Source organism: Panulirus ornatus, chromosome 17 (genome assembly GCF_036320965.1).
Source record: "Panulirus ornatus isolate Po-2019 chromosome 17, ASM3632096v1, whole genome shotgun sequence".
Lineage (NCBI taxonomy): Eukaryota > Metazoa > Arthropoda > Malacostraca > Decapoda > Palinuridae > Panulirus > Panulirus ornatus.
This window is the reverse complement of record NC_092240.1, coordinates 6,937,597-6,944,505: the sequence shown is the minus strand read 5'-3', so window position 1 is coordinate 6,944,505 and position 6,909 is coordinate 6,937,597.

Below are 6,909 nucleotides of genomic sequence, written 5' to 3'. Positions count from 1 at the left end.
TTAGTAGAGGATCCATACAGTGTATATAATTTATTCCAGGTTTTTATTCATCTCATTTATTATCTTTATTCTCTTTCTTTAATAAGATTTCTTAACATATTCAAAGTAAGTAACAGGTGACATGAAGGAATATCACTTGGCAGTGACTTGCTCCCTAAACAATGGCCATGTTTCCACCAAACTTATATTGTAACAGTCTCAAGACTTATGTATTATTTATCCATATTGGTGAGGAAGCCATCATTTTATATTCTCATTTTTGTAGATTTTGATCTTTAACAACAAAAAAGATGATGGCCATAACTTTTTTGTCAGTTAAATCAAGTAATTATTTTCTAATAAACATGGCAGAATCATAACATAAAACACCTAAAATGTGAGCTGAATTTTGTTTTCTTTTCACATTTAGCTAAAGAGTGAATGAGTTAGATTTTCACAAATCCTCTTTAGTCATATTGCTTAAGTTCAGTCAAGCATTGTCAGTCACTTGCTAAAGCAGGCTCACTTTGATTTTCAGTGTGCTTGATTTTTTTGAAAGCTAAGTGAATTGTTCAGTAACAGATCTGTACACCACAAGCTGGAAATTGATATAATTATCATGATGTTTGTTTTGCTCAGGCTGAGGCGTGCTTTTTATTCTCTCCTGTCATTTGCCATTTAGTTTGTTGAAAGGATATATGAATGGCTTGAACTTGGTCATTGTTATATTCCCCTGCTGCATCAGGCTGAGTCTCACATGATCCAAACATGTGGGAAGTATCTGTGGCACTGATCATAGAAAAAAGTGTCATTGTCCTCCAAGCTTTTCATGGAGTATTGTATAGTATTGATGTTGGTGGTGTGGGGACAATGACGTATGTCGAGGAAAACAAGCAGAGTAATAGTTGGGTTGAATGTAAGATAATGGGAAGGCATAAATGTAAGGCGGGGTAACTGGAATTTAGTCTGGAATAATGGGAAAGGTTTGATGTAATGGAATGGGGTTGCTTCAGTGTGAGTAACGGGTGAGTTAAATATAGTATTATTAATGAGTGTTGAATTGTAATAATAATGATGACCATGTAGTTATGAGAAGAGTAGAAAGTTAAGTAATGGTGTGGAATGAGAGATCTAATGAGGTGTACGTGTAGGAAGAGAGGAAAGTGATTGGTTCTCAGTGAATGTAGGTTTGCGGCAGGGGTGTGTGATGTCTCCATGGTTGTTTAATTTGTTTATGGATGGGGTTGTTAGGGAGGTAAATGCAAGAGTTTTGGAAAGAGGGGCAAGTATGAAGTCTGTTGGGGATGAGAGAGCTTGGGAAGTGAGTCAGTTGTTGTTCGCTGATGATACAGCGCTGGTGGCTGATTCAGGTGAGAAACTGCAGAAGCTGGTGACTGAGTTTGGTAAAGTGTGTGGAAGAAGAAAGTTAAGAGTAAATGTGAATAAGAGCAAGGTTATTAGGTACAGTAGGGTTGAGGGTCAAGTTAATTGGGAGGTGAGTTTGAATGGAGAAAAACTGGAGGAAGTGAAGTGTTTTAGATATCTGGGAGTGGATCTGGCAGCGGATGGAACCATGGAAGCGGAAGTGGATCATAGGGTGGGGGAGGGGGCGAAAATTCTGGGGGCCTTGAAGAATGTGTGGAAGTCGAGAACATTATCTCGGAAAGCAAAAATGGGTATGTTTGAAGGAATAGTGGTTCCAACAATGTTGTATGGTTGCGAGGCGTGGGCTATGGATAGAGTTGTGCGCAGGAGGATGGATGTGCTGGAAATGAGATGTTTGAGGACAATGTGTGGTGTGAGGTGGTTTGATCGAGTGAGTAACGTAAGGGTAAGAGAGATGTGTGGAAATAAAAAGAGCGTGGTTGAGAGAGCAGAAGAGGGTGTTTTGAAGTGGTTTGGGCACATGGAGAGAATGAGTGAGGAAAGATTGACCAAGAGGATATATGTGTCGGAGGTGGAGGGAACGAGGAGAAGAGGGAGACCAAATTGGAGGTGGAAAGATGGAGTGAAAAAGATTTTGTGTGATCGGGGCCTGAACATGCAGGAGGGTGAAAGGAGGGCAAGGAATAGAGTGAATTGGAGCGATGTGGTATACCGGGGTTGACGTGCTGTCAGTGGATTGAATCAAGGCATGTGAAGCATCTGGGGTAAACCATGGAAAGCTGTGTAGGTATGTATATTTGTGTGTGTGGACGTATGTATATACATGTGTATGCGGGGGGTTGGGCCATTTCTTTCGTCTGTTTCCTTGCGCTACCTCGCAAACGCGGGAGACAGCGACAAAGTATAATAATAAAAAAAAATAAATATGGAGAAATGATAAGTGATTGCTATTGTTGTTGGTTTTAGAGTAATGGGAAAAGATCGATTGCAGTAATGGATATGACAGTGATTTTTACTTAGTAATATTGAGTGCATGATAAATGGGTAGGATTGTGAGGAGGTTAATAGGAAAGGATGAGTGCGGTCACAGTGAAGGTCAAGTGTGGGGTAGTTCACTGGTGAGAGACGAGTGCGCTGATGAAATATCTTGATTGTAGTTGAAAAGCTAGGGTGTGATGTGATGTTTTTCTTAATGGAGATGACCAAGTGCAGGTTAATTGTGGACGTTTGATGGTGAGGTGATAAGGGGTGAATATCGGAATTGTGGTAAATGTGGGATCATGAAAGTAGAAACCCACAGACCTGCAACACAAATTATTTCCATGGAGCCTCAAAAAACACTAAGATAGGCTCCAGTCATCCATTAAAATACACAATGAACTATTGATACTTGGCTTTGAGTTTCCTTCCTTAAGCAACAGACATTACTACACACCCACTCCCCAAGTCTGCCGCGGATATGTAGGTAAGGCACCAAATAATATGTATCCACCAAGCCATAAATGCCAGTAAAACCTACATGTTACTTCATTTCACAAGTACAAACGGGTGTTTTTCTGGAGTGTACCTTCTCTTGCCCAACCTCTTCCAATCCACCTCCCTAAACATCTAATTTTGATAATGAGAGTTGATAATGAAACGCATGATTCTGAGTTATTAGCAGGGGTTGAGAGCAAGTCGAACAGTTGAGGGTGAAGGGATAATGGATAGTCTGATAAGGGGAAGAGGCACTAAGCTGCCAAGCAGGGTAGGAAGGCACACCTGAGTTTGCTGGCCACCTCTGTAGCCTTCATTTTCAGCAGTGCCTTTCAGATGGAGTTATATAATTTTCGTATATGTGCTTATATAGTTAAAAGAATAGAGTATAGAGGCAGTTGTGGTGGGCGTGACATCAGGCTTTGGGTGGAGCACGAAAAGATCGCCGTTGTGAGAGTCTTTGGGGGAGTGGGTGGCTTCCATGACGCCTCCCTCTGCCTTAATCATTGTGGGGTAATTACTTCCTGCCCTCCCGAGACCCAAGGCCGTTGGTTGGTTATCCTTTAGTTTTGTTCAGATGTGTAATGTGAACATATATCACTGATAGACTACTCATCAACTGAAGAGTTGACATATAGTAATGTAGTGTCTACACTTATTAATTATGACTCGTGGGTACAGGAATGACACTGCAAAAAATAAGTGGTTACAGTAGTGGCTCGAAGACAACACAATCTACGCCATTGACATGTCTCTGTGTTGACATGTGGCTTTAAGACGGCAAAGTGCATGCAAGCGACCGGTTGACCAGATAGGATGAGAGTATATGCAAGTAGTTAAGCACGAATAGGCACCTGCACACCTCTTCTTCATCATAATGGATATCACGTAAACCGAATAAAAAAAGAATCAGTTGACGACAAAGGCGTCTCGCTGGTTAAGCATAGGATATCTTTACTATGTTTAGTTTCTTCACAAATGTTCATCATATGAATTACTCTACTAGGTTTAGTTTCTTCAAAAATGTTCATCATATGAATTACTCCAAGCTTTGAGGATGATCGAACCTGGCATCTCGTCGTTAGAGAAATATGCCTAGTTTGTGAAAAAAAAAAAAAGCTATTAAGGACGCCCAAATAAAACCTCTCAGAAGGTACAGTACTTCACTGTTAATGATATTTATTACTTATTAATGTGAAATTTTGAGATTATGTCCACTTTTTGAGTAATATCACTTTTTTTATCCCGATCAAAGACAAAGGCAGTTTATATATATATATATATATATATATATATATATATATATATATATATATATATATATATATATATATATTATCCCTGGGGATAGGGGATTAAGAATACTTCCCACGTATTCCCTGCGTGTCGTAGAAGGCGACTAAAAGGGGAGGGAGCGGGGAGCTGGAAATCCTCCCCTCTCGTTTTTTTTTTTTTTATAATTTTCCAAAAGAAGGAACAGAGGGGGCCAGGTGAGGATAATCCAAAAAAGGCCCAGTCCTCTGTTCTTAACGCTACCTCGCTAACGCGGGAAATGGCGAATAGTTTGAAAGAAAAGAATATATGTATATATATATATATATATATATATATATATATATATATATATATATATATATATATATATATATATATATATTGTCTGTCTTGGACAATCATATGTTTACCAAATGACGTCCAAGCTACGTCTCTTCGTATATCAACAAACTGTTATATCTCTCTTTTATCTCCCCTGATGATGTGATTATTACACGAAAGTGCACTTGGGAACTTATCGTGTTTCATTTTACCCGTGGACTCTTATACTTGATCACGCGCAAAATTGTAATCCTTTCCTATATATATATATATATATATATATATATATATATATATATATATATATATATATATATATATATAAGCTGACTGAAATATATAAAAAGTTGTAAAAATGAAATAATCTAAACACGAATGTCAGCGTGAGTATTGTATTGTGAGGTATTGAGATGCAAGATTTAACTTTGTTAATTACACCATAACTGTCAGGATGAAAGGATGCTAATATATTTCTAGGAGCTGGGACTATTATAGTGATAATGCATCTCATGTGTGTCCCGAGATCACTGCATCACACTGTAGCATTGGTAGGACGTCATCATGACTAGGAAATTTTTGGTGTCAATACTGGCGTCTCAGCAGAACATAGTAACGTACTATTCCACAGGTATTACCTTTCCCACTTCATCCTTATCCAGTAATTCCACTTTTCTTATGTAGTAGATGAGTCTACTGTATAAAACATGTAAGCTAGTGTAACTGAACGAGTGTGTAATATCACAGAAATATAGTTTATGTTTATCTCAAACCCAGGAAAGCAAAGGCATTTTCCTTAACTAAAATAGTTATAATTTTTAAATTGAATGAAACAACACGAATGTCAACGTTTAAGTTTTTCGGATATATATATATATATATATATATATATATATATATATATATATATATATATATATATATATATATATATATAAGATTTAACATTGCTATGTAATACATATGTGGTGTGATGAAAGGATGCTCAAGCATCGGCAACCATCAGGAGGAGGATGAAGCTACAGTCACTAGGAAATTTTTGGTCTGATTACTCAGGCCGCTGCTGGAGTCTGAGCCATGCCTGTTATAAGGCCAGCATCATTCTTTCTTCCACATGATCGAGTTCAGCTCTGTCCTACACCCAAATGAAAGATTCTTCTTACAGTGATAACTACTAATTCAACACACCCTGTTCATATATATATATATATATATATATATATATATATATATATATATATATATATATATATATATATATATATATATACATATATATATCCCTGGGGATAGGGGAGAAAGAATACTTCCCACGTATTCCCTGCGTGTCGTAGAAGGCGACTAAAAGGGGAGGGAGCGGGGGGCTGGAAATCCTCCCCTCTTTTTTTTTTTTTCTAACTTTCCAAGAGAAGGAACGGAGAAGGGGGTCAGGTGAGGATATTCCCTCTAAGGCCCAGTTCTATGTTCTTAACGCTACCTCGCTAACGCGGGAAATGGCAAATAGTATGAAAAAAAAAGAAAAAAAAAAAAAAAAAAATATATATATATATATATATATATATATATATATATATATATATATATATATATATATATAATTGCGTATTATGATACAAAAATGTCTATTAACTGGAAATGCCTTACAAACTTTTTTCCATGTAATTGCTCATGCAATACGTTGTCAACAGAATTTATAACGCAGTAATAGAAACAATTCAGGAAGAGGATAATGTTGGAGATGGTTCCAATTATCAGTGTCACTATGGTGGACCTTTTTCTTATATTCTACCAATCGCCCTCAGCCTACCTTCGTTGATAATCACTTCCGAAATATCTCACAGCAGGTCTAGTAGGTCAGCAACTTAAACGTAAGCCTACGAAACGATACTAAAAGATAGCCGAGAATTCAATGAGGAATTGAAGGCAAGCAAATGCAACTGTTATAGGGAATGGAAGTCATTAATACACCTGTAAGGCTCTACTTCATGTATACACTGGTAAACTAGATATACACGAGTCAGGGAAGCCTAACCGTAAAAGGCATGCTGTTTCAGCGGTCAGCTCGCCAGGAAGGGTTGTTTGTATGCCGCTCCAGATTAAATCATGGGCTATCGAACTTCACCCAGTGAGCTCCATCAAGGACGAATCAACGCAGTAGGGAAATGATCGACCCCACTCGTTCGAAAACTGTCTTAGAGATTGTACGTTATTTCTCTCCATTAAAGATGTTGCAGGTGACTTTTTGCTCCCGGTGTAACCATTTGTAGGCGAAGTCCGGTAATGTATAGAGAGGTAGGTAGTGTGTGTGTGTGTGTGTGTGTGTTTGATAGATATAACTGGTATTTGATAGATATAACTGGTATGTGATAAGATGAAAATAGCTTAACCATGAAGCAGTTGCAATATCTTACCAGCAAGAGGGACGAACCAATAAGGTGAAAATCTTAAAAGAGCTGGAAGATTATACAGTCAGAC